The following is a 19,266-nucleotide window of genomic DNA, read 5'->3' as shown; positions in this document are numbered from 1 at the left end:
TGTTTGAAATAAAACTTTTTAATAGCAATCAGTTCATTGATTGAATTCATATGAATAGTAGCAATGTATTAATACTAACATTAATAAATGTCCGTGCCCTGTTGTACCATGTCGTTAGTGGGCATAACAAGTTAATAACAACACAATATTATCGGCAACATTTTCAATACACGTCACGTCTTTGTTTTTCATTGGCGGAGATTGTGGTTGATAGCATTGTGCAGTTTCAGATATCCTTGCTGAAAATATTGAAACCTAACTTTTTACCTGCTTGAGTGGACCACTTCGGGGGCCGATTTTGAGTTTGTGTTTCCACATAAACTAACTTTGTAACTTTTTTTTTTATAACCTGCTTTTACCCATCATATAAAGTTAATAGCCTAGCCCTAAATAAGCCACATTAAAAAAAAAAGTGTGTCACTTTTAAATTATATTCCATCGCTTTAGCATTTTGGTATATGGTATTTCCCATAGATGGGAAGCGTGGTCGAGAGGCCAAGTGCGCTTGAACTTGGTTTGGCTATAAGGGGGCTCGAGGTTCGACACCCGACTCGGGCAGAGTTGTGTTTACTGAGCGCCTAAAGGCAGCACGGAAAACCAACTCCTAGATACCCCCCCCCCCCAACCGGTCCACAAATGAGATTGGATCAAAAGCGCTCTGAGCATGCTATAAGCATGAAAGTAGCGCTATATAAAAAGCTATAATAATAATCTTCTTGACTTTCCCCAACGCCTCTGGCAGTGCCGGATTATAGTAAGTGGAGGCCCTGAGTAGGATTGCCTGAGCCAGCCATGACAATCAGTGACCTAGCAGAATTTAGGTCATTGGTTAATATTCATGAATAAATGCATGACGTGTAGGGCGTAATGATCTTCTTTTTTGAAGTAACGTCGGTATTATATAAGATAAGATTTTTGTGAACGCATATAAAGTATGTCGTGAAGAGAGAAAAAGAGTACTTGTAAATTTAATTTATTTCCCTTATTTTTCTTATATTTAAAATGCATTTTTTTTAATTCTATTTTTTTTTTAAATGTGGAGACCTCTGTAAAGGCGATGCCCAGTTCGGCCGCACAGTCTCGCACTGTTGTAACTCCGGCCCTGCCCCTGCCTGCTCATACTTATACAACTGATAACACAAAAGTGCTTTTACGTCATTGTGGGGCGGCTTCATTAATAAACATCTAGACATCAATCATCCACTGACGTAAGTAATACCAGAATCTCGATGGAACAAAAACCCAGGTGCAGTTTTCTATAAACATTTGGCTGATAATAAAAAGAAAGATTTCCTTCAAAACGGCCAGATTTCCGGGGTATAGAAAGCCAACCTGCGCAGCTTTGACCATCAAACCAACAAATAAAGGGGAAAAAAAAAAGGGTTTATTAATCGTCTTAGCTAAGAATTTGTATCCCTTTATCTAGATTTATAAAAAGCTACAAATGTCCCGACATCTCTGAGCTTTTATTATTTATTGAACGGACGTTTGCGTCCAGATTTAATTTCTATAACGTTTTTTTGGTATTCTCCATATGTCTCAGCCTATTTATGCTTTCACCTAAACCTTTACCTATCCCTTAGTCTGTTGGACATTAGGGCACCATGCAAGATTTGTCGACGGTCTTTCTCCATTCCTCTCTGTCTTTTGCCTTAGTTAGAACCTCTTTCAATGGCAAGCCCGTCCATTCTTTTATGTTGTCTTCCAATCGCCTTCTCTATCTGCCTCTTTTTCTTTTTCCTGGTACTGTTCCCTGAAGGAAGGTCTTTGCGAGCCTCGAAAACCTTGTAATATGGCTTTAGATTTTTAGCTTGCGTTTTTTTTTTTTTTTTACGATAGTTAGCATGTCATCATGGGGTCCAACCGCTGAAAGTAGCCCTGCCTCTAATCTCTTGGTTTGTGAAGCGATCTTCAAATGTGATACCTAGGATTTTTCTGTAGCTAAACGATAAAAAAAATGAAACTTCTCGCATCTTTATATGTACCCAAAATAAGACAAATGAAAACAATTCATCATAAAATCGAGTAAGATTTTACAGTTTCCATCTATCCATCCCATTGACACTACAATCCTGTACAACACATCTTTCCATTCAGATCTCCATTGAGCTTTTCCTCTCCATGCCCGAACTCTGCATCATCAATCCACCGTATTCGTGTCTGCGTTTGGGTCGCCTGCCTTTTGGTTTCAGCATTTTTTTTTGTTGCCCTGTTTTTTGACATCTTTTCAAGCCCAACGTAATATGTTCCTTTTCTTTATTTCCTTCAAGAAAGAGGGGTCTTCATATATTTTGAATGATTATTTAAAATGCGCCATTTAAAAAAAAAAAGTTGATAAAGTTGCTAATTGATAACAGTTGTCAGTTTGTGTCACTAATAATAAAGTCTAAAATAACAGTAAGTGCTAAATCTAGAACTCGTCTAGATCATCGTGTCACGTTTAGAGATTATCTTATCTTATGGATTACAGACGTTATTTAAAAAAAAAACAATAACATAATTACGTCATAAGCATTTCATGTGTTAATCTAGTCATGCATGTTGATCAGTGACTTACACGCTGCTAAGACAAGACGTTGGTTTTCATGGTTAGTTCAGGCAACCCATTCCATTCCCTAATGGCACAAGTGCTTACATCAGTGATGCACAAAATACGGACCGCGGGCCAGATCCGGCCCGCCGAAATGTCGGCATAAAGTATATAAAATCCGCTTACCCCCCCCCCCCCCCGGGCCAAAGAACGGTTTTAAAATGTCTCTTTACCTACGTTAGGGTCATCAATTTTACTCCGATTGAGTGGTACCATGACCAACATTTGTGCGTTTATGAGACTCTTAATGTAGCCTAGAATTTATCCAAAAAAAAAAAAAACTTTACTTTTTTTTTGGCAGAACATGATAATATATATATATAAAACAAATTTGACGCCATTTGAATAAAAAGATTGTAAAACTACGTCTAGAGATTGGAAGATTATCAAATAGTTTCAGGTCAATTTCATTTCATTTTTGTACCTTTCCTTAATGTGGCCCGCGACACCAGTCTCGGAAATTAAAATGGCCCGCAGGTCGATTTATGTTGGGCATCACTGGCTTACATGATTTGAATACGAAAGCCAAAGGACTAGATCTAGATATCTTGTCCTTTAAAGAAAAAAGAATACATTCTGTATGTCATTTTAACTTATTACTTAATATAAACTTTGTTTATAAGAATTTTTTTCCTGTTTTTCTCTTATTTGTGTATACACCCCAACATAAATGTCCACTGTCTATCAAGACGAGCCCAACAATAGTCTCCCCCTACCGGAAACGTCTGAAATATCAAGACGCGTCAAAAAAGTTCTCCCGGCTATCAGTAAAAGGGGGTGTTGACGGTGGGATGTCGGGATATCAGAGATTTCTGCTTGAAGTACTTCCTTTCGCTAGGCGAGCAATGATCTCCCCTGGCATATGAAACACTGCCTTTGTTTGATCCACATTTTTCTTTTTTTTTCCCCTCTTTTTATCTGTACACATCCTCCCCCGCATATTTTGTTTTCCCCCATCTTTTATCTGCCCTCCTGACAAGTAATAACATACAAAAATGAGTGGGCGGTAGCTAGAATTAAAGACGTTAAGAGTTGCCGTTCTTCAACAGAGCTCCCAATGAGATTTCACAGATCCCTTTAGCAAGTTACAGTTATTGAGGTGAGGAAAAAAAATCAAACAAAACCCAAGATTTAAATATACATACATAAGCTAGCTGGAAATAGCGGCGAAGTTGATTAACTCTTTCAGTGCTGGGTTAATCTCAGGGAGTAAATTCGCTAGCGCTGCTGGTGGAGACCTATTTTCTTTAAAATAAAATCAAATAGGGGCCTATGCTAAATTATATAATAAAATAAAATAAAAAAGTTACGTTAGTTTTATTAATTTTAATCCACCTGCAGATTTTTTCCCCCCACAATAATAATAATAATAATATGGTTTGTCTTTGAGTCGGAAGATTACTGAGGAATGCAGTATTTCCTGTGGGTGTACAGCCCCAGATGAGTCCTACATATTTTGCCACATCCAGGGCAAGCATAACCATTGTCCGCAGGTGGTCGATTTAGATTTTATTTTCGCCGTCTGCGTTTGTCCTCGGCAGCGGATTTTTCTTTTGGTCTCAAATGTGTATCCCGCGGCCTTCGTGAGTGACCTCCAGTTGCAATGAATTTGATCATTATATCAACATGTATAGTAAAACATGCCTGGAAAGCAGCTCAAACACAATAGGCGCCAGTGGGTTAATTAAAGTTACGATGCACTAAAATATGTTAACCCTTTACATCTCCTAATCTTTAAAAGCCTTTAACAAGAGCAATTGACTGATGCCAGGCGCGGACCCGATTCGGAGCAATCGGTCAAATCGGCCGGCCCTGGTCACGCCCACTTCTATATACACACATATCATCATCGTACACATATACACATATTCATCGACTTTCACACCTCTATCTATTGAAATGATTTTGTGTGTGTGTCAAGTCACACGTCAGAATTGAAATCACACAAAAAAATAAGATAATTTGAGTCTAGGTGACTGTAGGTGTATAATCAATATTTTAAAATATCAAAATAGAAAATAATAACTTATCTTTTTAAGATGGATATCCCAAGCCAATGAGGTAAACTCGATTAATTTTTAAAGGGCTTGGTTACACTATCTTGTTAATCTCTCCCCCCCCCCCCCAACCAAAAAAAAACAACAACCTTATTTTAAGTCTTTTTTTTCTCATCTTGATAAGATCACAGGATTTGGCCATTTTCAAATTCGATTTTGTGGATTATGGTCTCAAATGAGTTCATATTATTTGAGGAGCTTTTCATTCGTGGAGGTAAATATATCAATAGCAAGCTTTTTTCTTGGTGTATCCGGAGTACAGAATAAATTGTAGATAATCCATGTTTTTAAATGTTCTGTGTCTATTACAGGACTTTAGAATGAATTTTCCGTTTGTACCATTCATTAAGTTGGCAACATTGATGTTCACTTGAGCGTCCTTGACATTGTTTAGGGTTAAAGGTTAGTTTATCGTTTAGTTTATCATGAAAATATTCAAAAAAACTATATATTGCTCAATGTCTATTAGACTTTTAGGTCTATACGATTGAGCAGATTTATACAAATCTCAAAATATGTAGCAATTATTAATAAGCTGCTGTCCCTTTATACTCGTATGATTTTTGTTGCAGATTTGAAATATTTTTTTTTACTGCCTCCACAGCTTACATTGTTACAGATACATCAACTGTTACCAGGGCCGGTCTTAGGCCACTGCAACCTATGCGGTCGCAGTGGGCCCCTTACTTTCATAGGCCCCTCATAGATGTAATTATTAAATTGGAAAGTATACGAAAAATTCCTGGAAATCTCCTGAATTTATTAAAATTTCTTGAAAACTCATAAAAATCTCCTGAAAAATAGACAAAATTGTCATTTGTGGGTGTCATTCATTGCGAAAAACTCCAATCCTACGCGCGATTAAAAAGGCATTGTCGGCTTTCATGTAATAAAATGTAATAATCGGGCGAATTTTCACCTTAATCGGAAGTTCCAATACTTTATTTACTTTTATAGTCACTGGCATATAAATATGCCATAGGTTGCAAGCATAGACATAAATAAATATAGACTGGAAGTAGGAAGTTATTTTTATTTTGGGGGAGTCAATATGTTTTATGTACTATATCTATGTGAAAAAAAAAATGGCGGCGATTGAGCAATAAATTCTAGGACTAACATTTCAGCCAATATCTTTAGTTTTGAAAAGTACAAAACTGCCATATTCCCAATATTTTGTCTTTGTTTCATAATCATAGACATAGGCAAATACATATAGGTTTGTGATGTGGATCTACACACTTATCTTTTCCCAAATATTTCCGATAATAATTTGTTCTTTGTCGTCCAGTCTATATATATAGTAGAGTCACTATTGCGGAGCAGGCATGTTTGCGGAACAGCTCGTCGAAATTAGTTAAAATCTACTTTATTTTGAAATTTTCTGCTAAACTACTGTAACGGTACTGCGCATGGTCCATTTCTCTACATTTCCAATATAAGGGTTTTCCTTTCACAGCAGAAAATTAATTTTGACTCCAGGTTAAAGTTGACAGGTGTGGAATCGTCCATTATTTTTCACGTACCAGGAGAACCGCATAGGCCATGGCTAAAGGCTTTTTAAAAATGATAATGACACATCATCTGCATGATACACATATTTTTCGGTTTATAAATGGATGAGGAAAAATTTCATTTCATAGCTATCTACCAGGAATTCAATTTAAAAAAAATTAGGAGGTGTTTATCCTGTTTTTACCTTTTTAAAGATAGTCACAATTGTGGAACACTATAGATGTTATTTATTTGACCTGCGCATTTACTATCATTTAGCTTAATATTTACATATTGATTTAGATATCGGAATTTAAATATGAGTTTGTATTAGTATACATAAATTTAAAAACATTTAGAGAATAATATTACATATAATATATAATTTATGATTACCATACGTCCAGCCAAAAGAAGACAAATCATAATACCATATATATATATAATATTAATATAACAACAAAGAATAAAAGAATAGTGGGAAAAAAAACCTTGTAAGGAAAATCAGAGTAGTATGACGTCAAATACAATTAAAGAAGAGGTAGAGAATCTAAAAGTGACAATGTGTTGTCTTAGGCTTTAATAAAATAAAATTAATGTAAAGGATAAGGAGTTCAAGTATTAGAGTAATAAAATATATGCTTTATATAGGCTTTGTTCCGAGATTTTTACCGTGTTCCGCAATTGTGACTTCTTAAAAAATCCTGTTCCGTAATTGTGACTACCCATATCTCAGTAGAATTGAATGTAAAATTTAAATATCTGTTGAAAAACTAAACAAAGCGTCTATTTTTATCGGAAAATGGATGGGCAACGCCTAGATGCTTTTAGTTTTTCCATAGGTCTAACCATTACGGAGCCAAAAATTGAAAACTAAAAGTGGCTGCAAACTGTTCCGCAATAGTGACTCTACTCTATATGTCTATGGTTGCAAGTTTCGTAAAGTAAAGTTAATTTGATCGCAATTTTGTACTTATTAAAGAATGAATAGAATTAAAAGTCGAATTTGTTTTCTACTACCAAATCTTAAGTTTCACTTATTAACCTTATTCCCACCCAGACTAGGCCCCGTGCAATCAGTTTCGCATAGGGCCCCGCAATTGTTAGGACCGGCCCTGACTGTTACCTCTGCTTCAAATGCTACATTGCAATAGTTACATCTTATAACTAGAAGCAGTGCATCGCAAATGTCGAGAGACTAAATACTTATGTATCAACCAAGTCGCGAAGAGGTTAACTATATCTGTATGTCATCTAACGACCAATAGAAGACAGAAAGGACCTTTTAAGAAAACAAAAACAAACAAAAAATGTGTTCACTGTAAATAATAATATAATAATAATAATAATCGATAAAAAAGAAAAAACCGCTACCATTATCGATATCGCCGTACCACTGTCTCATAATTTAAGAAAAACTGAGATAGAAAAACAAAGAAAATATGGGAACCTAGGCTTGGAGATTAAGCGTCTATGGAAATTGTCCAAAATAACAATATACCCCATTGTTATATCAACCGAGGGGATAATAACAACTGACCTCACAGACACCTTCAAGGCCCTTAACATCCCTAGGAACATCTTCGTTGCCTGTCAGAGGGCGGTACTGCTGCAGACCTGCCACATCACCAGAAAATTCCTCAGTGGAAACTGTTAAAGGGACTACGATGAATTTTGTTTCTCTTTAGCGAAACTCGATGCTGGCAGCGCCAGAGAATGACTACTCGTTCATTTCTAACTTAATAATAATAATAATAATCTTGATTATCCGTAAGGAAATTTGTCTTACAATTTGTGCATTACCAAACAAATTTTTTTTTAAATTCTGATAACATAATTTTACTTAGCGACCATTTTTGTTTTCATATATCTTTATTAAATTATAATTCTGGCATAACTATAAAAAAGATATGTAAATCAACAAATCGATGTCAACATTATTACACTGGTATGAAATCTATTTCAAAATATAAGTCTTAAATTGCCAATGCCGGGTACAAACGTGTTAGTTTTAAAAAAGTTTTTAAAATAATAATAAAAAAAAAAACTTGAAAGTATTCTACTAAAAATTAAAATTAAATTATGGCTTTTATGTAGCGCTACTTTCATGCTTATAGCATGGTCAGAGCGCTACGGTCCAATCTCATTTGTGGACCAGTGGGTGGAGGGGGTATCAGGGAGGAGGTTTTCCGTGCTGCCTTTAGGCGATTAGCAAACACAACTCCGCTCGAGTCTGGCGTCGAACCTCGACACACACGTCGAAGTAGCCAAACCAAGCCGAGTTCAAGCGTACTTTTAGATAATTGTTATTTCATTGTTGACTATTATGATTTTGGATTACCTGTAGAGAAACATAAATTAATATCATATTTAAATGGTACTTAATCAGAGTTTTTGAACAAAATGTAAGTTATTGAATTAAATAATGTAAAATTTGTGCATACACCAAAAACTCCTTGATTCACCCAGTGGAGCATAATACAAGTGCAAAAAAAAAAAGTAAAAGACTTTCATGAATGGACCTCATTCACCAATCGTAAACAAACAACATTTAGCCACGTGATAATATTGATAAAACAATGAAAATTACGTATCACGTGACAGCCTTTATGGATTGCGTAATTTGTATAGAAGAGATAGAGAACCGCGTGGCAAAATGTTGTTTGTTTACGATTGGTGAATGAGGTCCATTGGCACAATATTGCTTCTACGTCTGCTTCTGATGCAACCATGAGCAAAGGTGGCGGTTGGCGTGGTTGTGTAGGCTGAATCGAGACCTTTCGTTCAGAAGGCCTCAACACTGACATGCAACGTCACAACCTGTGGGCAGTTTTGACCAATAGCTCGTTGCCACGTCGTACAGACCTGTGCAGATTAATGAGGAATACAGTATTTCCCGTGGCCACGCATCCCCAGCTGTGACAAACATATTTTGCTACAACCAGTTCAAGCATAACCATTGCCCGCCGGTGGTCGATTAAGATTTTCTTTTCGCCTTCTGCTATGACCTCGGCAGCGGATTTCCTTTTGGTCTCAAATGCGTAACCCGCCGCCTTTGTGAGTGACATCCAGCTGTCTCGTTCTGAAGCCGCATGATGATATATATACATTGTAACAAAAAAAAATATAAACCAAATTATCCGCCAAGGTAACTCATGTTGACACTACTGGCTCCACAACACGTCATTCTACTGACGACTTTTGCGTGAACAAAACAAGCCCGCAACAAGAAGTCTTGCTACACAACACAAGGATGAACTTAACGAGGATCAGGCCCATTACAAACATTCGCACTCTACTGCCTTGAATGTCCCTCGCATTAGTAGTCTAGGTCAGTTCCACTCTTTATTATTATTTTTTTTACATTGAATTTTCTTATTAAGTGTAAGAGTGTATTCATAACTCGAGGAGAATGAGTTTCTGAAACTAAGAAATGCAGGAAAACGCTTGGCGCCCTGACCCCACAACTAACTAAGGGGGCGATGAAGGATTTTTTTAAGGTGGATTTCGCAAGTAGAAGTTTGAGTAGCGCGACTAGCGACTAAACATGAAACCGTTTCCATTGAACCTAAAGCTCTTCAAAGCCTGATAAAGAAAACTCGTTCGGTTGATGTAAAGCAGTGGTTCCTAACTTTTTAGTCTCGTAGATCCCTTGCCATGTTTTCCAGTTTTAAGTTAGACCCCCTGCATTTTTTGTAAGATTCATCAACCTCAAATGTGTTTTTCTCTGTGATTTCTAGGCCATAGACCATTCATTGATGAAATTCAAATTAAGATGAAGCAAAATAAAATTTAATATATATTACATGAATTGACTAAACAAAAAAAAAAAGACTCATATGGACGGACAACTTTGATAATAAAATTTCAATATTTAGGCTTCAATTTTGTTAGGTTAATTATTAGAACTTCTCGATTAGATGATGCCTGACTGTTGTACATTTGAAAATTCAGAAAATTTATCTCGTTCGTTAATTTTATAGCCTTACAAAAAAAAAAAGAGATTATGACTTCATTTTGATCAAATTAAGATTATCATCTTGTAGCTGCAAGTCAACCTCATGAAATTTATGAAACAAGTCTGTTAAATAGACTACATCCGATTCCCGTTTTTTTGTAAAAAAATTGGATCTTTAGCACCCAAGAACTCAGAAAAAGTATTGTCAAACAAGCCTTTCGACACCTATCATACTTCAGTGTGAAGTAGAAATTGGTCGAAGTTTCAGGCAAAGAGCAGTTCTTGATGGATTTCATGATTCATAACAAAACGGAAATATGATAATGATAACACATATTATCGGGCAAGTTTAACAATTCCAGCTTTTTTTTTAGAATAAGAACCTTTCATTGCCCTAATTCATTTGACCACTACACCTTTGAACTAGAGGCTATTGTTGCTTAGAATCGTTTTTATCATGATATCAGATAAAGGAATGTGAAAAAACAGGTTTTAAAACCTCTTTGATGCTTAGGCAAAATCAAATTAATTGCCTTAAGTCTGCAGTTTTCTAGAGTTTGATATAGGCCTAAGTAATAAATTTGTAAGACGCCCACAAACCTTTTTTTTCTATTGTGATGTTTAATCAAACATTTTTTTCTACTGTGGGTCTATTCTGAACTTAAAGTGTGGGAAAGTATTTCAAATCTCAATCTATTTTATCTTGTGGGCATTGTCTCCAATGATGTTACACCATAGATGGTTTCATAGCGACTTAACTTGAAATTTTTTTTTACATAAAAAGCCAATTAGACAATTGCTTTTTCGACAAGGACGAAATGAAGCAAAATTTCTAATAACCAACACTTTACTTTCTACGGTTCTTTTTAGACTCGGCCATGTACAATATTATTTTCATGTAGAAACAATAAAACTGTTTTAAAATAAGATCTTAAAATTTTAAAATAGAGAAAAATTTATTCGATTAAAATTCTAAGGATTAACTAAGGTACAAATCATTAATGGGAAATGAAATTTAAAGTTTCGACTTGCTTAAATGAGATCCGCTATCGTAGACCCCCATTTACAGGACATAGACCCCCAATTTATTTTTTCACTTCCGTAGACCTCTTGGAAGTCCTCATAGACCCCTGGATTCTATATAGACCACTTTGGGAATCACTGAATTGTAAATTCTATAAGTCTTTAAAGCCTGATAAAGAAAACATGTTCAGTTGACGTAAAGTCTGTTTGTAATTCTAATAAAATGTCATAAACAATGAGATTGTAAAATACAATCAACACTCATTTTGCAGTTGTGTAACAATCAATAAATATAGTTAATTAGACCACTGTATTATTGTTCAATAAAGAATAAACTAGCGATAGTTTACATTGGGAAATACTGCATTGGGGGAGGGGGGTTAATGGGACGGGATGAAAAGGGGTTCAACCTGAGCCAATTGCACCGAGTGACACCGACCCTAGTAACGCCACTGGCTAAAAAGTCCATTTTCCCCCAATAGTGCACGCGCTGTCACATTCTTGAAATGCCTCCAAATCTGGAAAGAACTTGAAAGGCTTACTCTTGAATAAAACCGCATGGCCAACTGAAGGCAGCAGAAAGGAGACCACGTGGTATGATGACGTACCTGTGGAATTGATAAGGTTACGCGCGTGCGTGTGTATATGAGATTGCGTTTGAGAGTATATTCTGTGTCGAATTTAAGCAATGCCAATGACTTCATGATACTTGCTCGCACTTTTGTTTTCTTTTCTTTATCGATTACTTTGTGTTGATGTAGATATTTATAGAAGCGCGCGATTGGTTGTATGATTGGTTAATGCATGACAATTCACCACCGGAAACTCATTGGACCCAGTGTGTCTATCAGAATACTTAGATTTGCAAACAAACCTCATTGTCATGCTCCTTTCCCCCCCCCCCCCCAATCCCCTCTAAGGTTCGTTGCTTAATATATGCAGGACGGAACATGAAAGAAATATAGGAATAGGGATATTTTGAATGAACGAAATACAAAGAAGAAGAAGCAAAATAAAAAATAAAAACAAAGCTTACCTAAGAGAAAGATCCGCTCAATTACTGACATTTATCTCAATACTGCAATATTTATCACCCTTTACTATATACAACAATTAATTTCCACTATTTAAGTAATTAATAGTTGTTGTTTTTTTTATTTTGATTGAAATTTTTTGTCATTGACAATGAATAATTTCGCAAAGTTTCAACTTCATCTGAGAACGGGAAGAAGGAGAAATAACATACAAGTTTGTACCCAGACAGACAGGCGAACAGAGTGAAATAACATATACAAGACTTGTACCAGACAGACAGGCGGACAGAGTGAAATGATATAAGTCTTGTAAAAAAAAATGTATAGGCCACAGTTATGGTTCTTTGAACATTGTGTTGAAAACATTAAGATGTGTGTAAAGATTTGACGAGGAAAGAGAGCTACAAAATAAAATAGGAAACAGCGTCTATTTGAACCCCCCCCCCCACACACACACATGTAACCGCCAAAGTCCTCCCCCTCCAAGTATACATCATGATGAAAATCCCCGATTGGCATATCACCTCTAACAAAATTGATTCAAAAGTGTCTTTAACTTGAATGCATTCAATAGAATATATTAGTCTACTGATGTTCTTGTGTTTAAATTGTTTACCTTATACTCATTGTTGTTGCTTTATGGAAATGTCATTGATAAATTTCGGCTTGAGTGCCTCATAATTAGCGTACCAGAGACTAACACCCACAAAGGAGGACAGACTTAAAACAAGAGACACACAAAAAAAGTAAAATAAACATTTATTTGATTGATGAGACAGATCAATAAATGAAAGGCTGTAAAACTAAACTTATTATAAAGTAAAAAGTGTCCCTTTCAGACCTTGTGATCTATAGGGTAGATGGTGTTAAGTTCATCTATTTTTATGGCCCACGGTTAACGAAGGTGTTACGTTGCCAGGACAACGGCCAACCGCCTTGTCTTTTACCCAACTAATGTCAGGCACCCATTAGAAGTGGACTCAGAGGCGCCCCAAAGATTCCAAAATTTATTGTCTTCACCGGGATTCGAACCCGGGATCCTCCGGTTAGGAAACCAAGTGCTTTACCACTCAGCCACCGCGCCTCTACTATAACAAGTAAGCCAGTTATATTTATCAGACATAACGACTTTTTGCAGTAGTCCATCTTTTGCGCAAAGTACGCTTGAAGAGATACTTCTTTAGGTTTTACTTTGTGAGAAAAATGTCTCTTAGTGGAAAGTTAAGTCCACTGTACTGAGGGTTTGTCAACGACAACCTTTTTTTTTCAAAAGAAAAAAATGACAGATCCTGGATGGCTACCAGGTCGTGTGGTATGCGCTCGGAACTGTCGTTTGACGGGCCCGGACTCGAACCTTGCCCGCTGCCATCCTCCGTCGTCAATCGCCATGCAGGAGGTTTGGAATAGAAAGTAATTCTCTTCAGAATCTGAAAGAACATTGAAAACACGTCAACAATTTGACAAACAAGCTCTGAGTCAGTCTGAGTCAGTCGGAGTCAGTCTGAGTCAGTCTGAGTAAAATGTTTCGGCCGCGAATATACGAGAAACCATTGATCACGAAGGAGGTTGTCAAAAAATGTGCCCCGTTTCTGCACTGCAAATGACGTTCAAGATGAAATTCTGGTCAAACAAATGAACGTCATTCAAATCTATACCCCATTCCTTTAGGTATTGTATGCATGACATTTATGAGCGAGATTGTGTAATTTAACCAGAAGATATAATCCTGATTAGTCACTATGTCATGAATAATACACAGACCGAACATATTTTCACAATTTCGGCCAACGCCTGTCGGAAGAAGAACACGGCCTCATAGAAACACTTTTCATATTGACATTAATAGGCGTTAGGTCTAGACTAGAGCATTTTAAAATGTAATCATAGAGTTTATGACAACGATACCCATCCTACGGCCCGCGAGTCATTTCCGATCCTTTACTTTTGTGTTGTTTGTAAAGACTATTAGAATATTCTATAATTTTACATATTTCGGATGTTCTTTCAGATTCGACGACGTGGAGATGACAGCGGGCAAGGTTCGTATCTGGGACATTCGAGACAGTCCAGAGTGCTAGCCAGCCGACCAGGCAGCCATCCATTATTGGAAGAAAAAAAAACAACAACAACAAGCTAACATGAACATTAAACTTCACATCTGCCCATACCGTTAAGGATAAACAAAACAATTATCTCTAAGGATATATATAATACCTAGACTGGACATGGAAATCCCTAACACTACAACAAATGACGTGAAAAACTTCAAAAAAGTTGAAACAAGGCGTTGTTTTGTAAAGTAGATATAAGAAGTAAAGTGTTTTTTTCAACCCTTTAATGTTTAGATCTAGATCTAGAATTTGAACATAGAAAATATGAGCATTCTCGCATCATAATTATTATTTCGCAATTTTTAGAAACATACTCTAGAAAGATCTAGGTAATCAATCTTTTCCAGTCCAGGTATAATATATATAGGTCTACCGTCTATGGAAAAAATTTAACATATATAAAAAAAACTAGTCGTATTTAAAAAACAAACATAAGTAACATTAACCTATTTCTATTTCTGTTATCCAATTGGAACGTTCTTTCCTTACATGCATGTAATACAAGGACCCATAACCTGCTGTGGAAATTACACTTTTTATTTTCCCTCCACTTATCTAAACGACGCCCAATTCTTTTTTTTTTTTTTACCACAAAGTTTTTATAATCATTGTTTCTCAGTTCAGGTCAACTTGACATGATGTCGTCTGGGTCACATTTTTTTTTTAAAATTTTGTTTTGTTGTATTCCAGTTTCTCAGCCAGTCTTATGTTTGCCTCGTAACGAACTTCGCAAGTTTAACTTCGAAGATGGTATCCCTATTTATAATGATAATCAGGGCAGGGATATTTGCGAATAAAAAAACAAAAAAAAGGTTAATCAACTTTGCATATGGAATTAGCCATAATTGGCCATAACATTTGCAGGGCCCTATGCGAAATAGATTGCGCGCGGCCCAGTCTGAGTAGGGATAAGGATAATAAGTGAAATTCAAAATTTTGTATTAGAAAATAAATTCGTCTTTGTATTACATTTTTATTAAATGACAATGCCAGTTGTTGTTGTTTTTTTTGTCGCACGTAGGATTGGCGTTTACCATATTGATTGAGACCCCAAAATAACAACATTTTCTATTTTTAGTCTATTTTTAAGGACATGTTTATGAGTTTTCATGGGATTTTAATAATTTTAGAAGATTGCCAGGACATTTTCGTATATTTTGCAATTTCAGGAGATTTCCAGGTACTCCTGGAACATCAGGAGGCCACGAGATCCCTGTTATAATTTATAATGGTTTAATTTTATAATTTCCACCTAGAATTAGTGCGTGGGCCTATGAAAGTGCGGGGCCCACATCGGCTAGCATAGGTTGCAGTGGGCTAAGGCCGGCCCTGATGATATCCATCTCGCGGTCAACGAATTTTCTTAACGCTGCCGCCTCGGTAAAAAGGAAATCAGAAGTCACCCAATAAAATCTACTCAGCCCCAGAGATCACAACGAATAGACATCCCTTTACGTGGTACATAACTCCACATATCTGGGAAGCTTTGTATCAAATGACGCCATGCTTTTTTAAGGGAGGTTGATAAGTGTCTGATCAGGGTTAGTCGTGCTTTTGGACGCCTCCAGGCGAGAGTGTGGTGAAATAAATCGCTCCGCCTGCTTACAAAAATATGTGTTTACCAATCAGTGGTTCTATCAACCCCTCTTTGTGGATCTGAGACATGGGTACTTTATAGAAAGCAGCTAAGACTTCTTAAACGCCTTCACCAAAGATATTTGCTTACTGTCAAGGCTCATTTCTTCTCTAATATACGTATGTGTATTACTAAATGTACCCAAGTCCTGGGCAATACCACAACGACACATATAACGACAGAATAAAGATTCAGAATGCCAACTCACAGACATATAACATGTTTATTACATTATCTGTACTATAATACAGAATCAGTTCAGACATTTGAAATATCCAGTATCAATTAAAAATATATCAGCTTAATATTCCATAGACTGAATAGTAACAACACAGAGAAATAATTAGAGTCTACACTTCGACTATATCTATATCCTAAAATCCAACTATCCTGGACTAGGAACAAAACCCCACTACCTTATTTTAAGTTACATTATGTTCAACAAAAACATCTCACCAAATAAAAAATCCAAAACAATAACAGTTTTGAAGTCAACAACCTGAATGGCCCCCCTTCTCCTCTACAGTAAACAGGAGACCCAGGCTGACCAGAACTCAGTCCTGACACTCACCATCATGGGCATACGGTGGTAAGACTGTAATACAAACAGCGATGTTCTTGTGAATGTCGGTATGAACTTCTTTGAGTCCGACAGTCACGCAGGGCCGGGCACTTATCCCGTATGGGGGACTAACATATGCCAAAGGCAATCTTTTTTTAGTGAGCTGAAATGTGGTCGGCGTAACAGAGGTGCCCCAAGGAAACGCTTCTTTAGAATACTAACGCAATGTTTTTAAGTCTCTTAGGAAAAAATGCGCCAATTTACCTACTGTGTTACAAGGTGCATGTTTTACCCATATGGTTTTACTCAATAACGTAGAGATTTTGCATCGGTTGATGTTTTGTACTAAAGCCATAATGAACATACTGTTATGACCCTTTGGCGGCGTAAAAGGGTTAACTATAGGCTCAGCTGACACACACGTGAATCACTCAGGTCAGCGGGGCCATGGACAAGGGACAGTACTACGATTACACGCAAATATGACCAATGTTATGGTCATGTGATCGAAAGCCTGCGTGTACGAGGACATAGTGTGTAGGAAAGCGGCAGTTCAAGACCGGAGAGCGTCGAGACCGGGACTGTTAGTCGGCCATGAAGTCGGTCCTGGTTGAGTCCTCATGTGTTGATGTACAAGTCCAGAAAGAGAGACAGTAGAGTTTTGTACGGTGATGTACAGAGTGACATTTTAGTTGTTGGTGTGTTTGATGCCAATTGTCTAGTATTGGCTGTTACCTACTTATTCACTCATTATTAAAGTACCAGATTATATGGAGCCTTGTTGTCAAGTTCTTGATGTGTTGTGTTGTGTTTAGCAGTGTTTACAGAAGGCCTGATTAGGAGAGAGGATCGTAACAATACTAATTGCAATATTAAATGTCTGAACGTAACCTTTTGAGACGTTACACTGCAAAGACCTTCTTCCAAGCCAATAATAGCTCAATAGTTTTACACACACACAAATGCAATGTAAAACGACACGAAGTGTGCTGTGGTTTTTCTATACTGTTTGGGGACATAGGAGACGTTCTATCGCCATGTACAATAGCATTTAAAACAAACAGAACACTAAAGCAGCTCTTCAGGTTGGCAGTCTTTACCCGACCATTCATTTTCATCATAACAAAAATATGATCAAAATGTGGTTAAACCTTTCCTTTTTTTCCACATTGCACCCAATGCTCTGAATCTCAATCATAAATAGACCATCATCTGGCTAACATATATTTTCAACTATTGAATGATCTTTTCACGGTATATGAATTAGTGACCACGAAAGGAAGAAATAACTTACAAAATACCTAGTCAATGCTGGTGATGATCAGGTCGGGACTCACTCCTTGGTACGCCCATGTGGAGGGGGGAAGTGCTGGGGGGAGGGGAGGTATGTGCCCCTGTTCATGAAACTTGTCGGAATGGGAGAGTGCTGTGATATTTTCCATCTCCCCCTTCCTACCCAGCGAGTTTTCTGCAGTTTACAATCTCACACCTCTTGCTGACATTACAATGGTCGATAATTATTTTTTTTTAAATGATAGCGTAGATAAATGCAACAGAAAAAAAAAAAAGGGGAGCTAAACCAAACCATTTATCTCTTGCCACGATTATCCCCCCACATCTCCGAGTAGACTGCCGTACTCCTTCTTCCAGTTTACCAGTTTAAAAAGAAACTATTTTTGGTGACACAGAAGCCAACGACCTCAAGGGTTTATCCTCTCTCCAGTAATAAGTGCAATCAGGGCCGGCTTTAATGGGAGGGCAGGCGAGGCTACAATCTCGGGGACCTCCACCCGAAACTCCACAATTCACAAAATATATAAAAATATATCCGAATTTAGACGTGTCAGAAACTTTAATGTATGTTGTTAATATTGTTTTTTTCGCATTTTGCCGCAAACACTTTAAATTTTGCGCGGCTGGCAAAAATTTGATTAAGAAGTGTCTGCATGTAGCATGCTCGTAATATGTAAATGCATCTCCGGATTTAGGTAATGCGTCTGCTTAGGGCGTTACCCTCCAAAGACTCGAAAATATTCCTTTTAAAAAATAAACTATGCATATTAATATTTTTTAAAAGAAAAGTAAGATTAAATTTACAAGTACGCTTTTTCTTTCTTCTAAAATATAGCATACTCTAAGCTTTAAGTATTTTGTATTCATAAGCGGATCTTTATTAAAGCTTTCGAAAGGGGATTCCACAACTATCCTGCCAGGGGCTTCCACATACTTCCGGCCCTGGTTTTCATAAACTTTTCCAAAACCAGCTATTAAACCTAATACATAGATCTATACCTCAGCCCTTCCACTGGACAAAATTCTGGAAAGCAGTATTCAGCTGTCTGATTTTTTTTTTTTTAAAGTGTCAAGACACCTGCGCACTGAGTCATGCGTACTCTGGTTGCTGGATTCAATCAAAGACATTGTCACGTAATTTACGACCGAATCTCCTAAATGGAGCTTTCTTACACGTGTTCAATCATTATACAAGCGTTGACACGGATCCGTGCAACGGCACAATTGTGTCAAACTCGTGTGCTATTGATGTAACACAATAAGGCACATGTGTTGCAGGGCCGGCCTTAGATAAGCGGAGGCCCTAGGCGAAGTGAATTTGGTGGCCCCCATATGAAATAGAAAAATAAAATAGGAAAACAGCGGGGGAAAAAAAATTGATTAAAAGCCTAGTGTGCTCCAAGAATAACATGGAGGACAAACTTCGCTGTTTCTTCTCGTAAAAGATTGTAATGAATCCTGTACGAGGCCCCCACCAATCTGAGGCCCTAGGCCCTATGTGTTGACTA

Source organism: Biomphalaria glabrata, chromosome 7, assembly GCF_947242115.1.
Source record: "Biomphalaria glabrata chromosome 7, xgBioGlab47.1, whole genome shotgun sequence".
Lineage (NCBI taxonomy): Eukaryota > Metazoa > Mollusca > Gastropoda > Planorbidae > Biomphalaria > Biomphalaria glabrata.
This window is presented reverse-complemented; position numbering follows the sequence as displayed.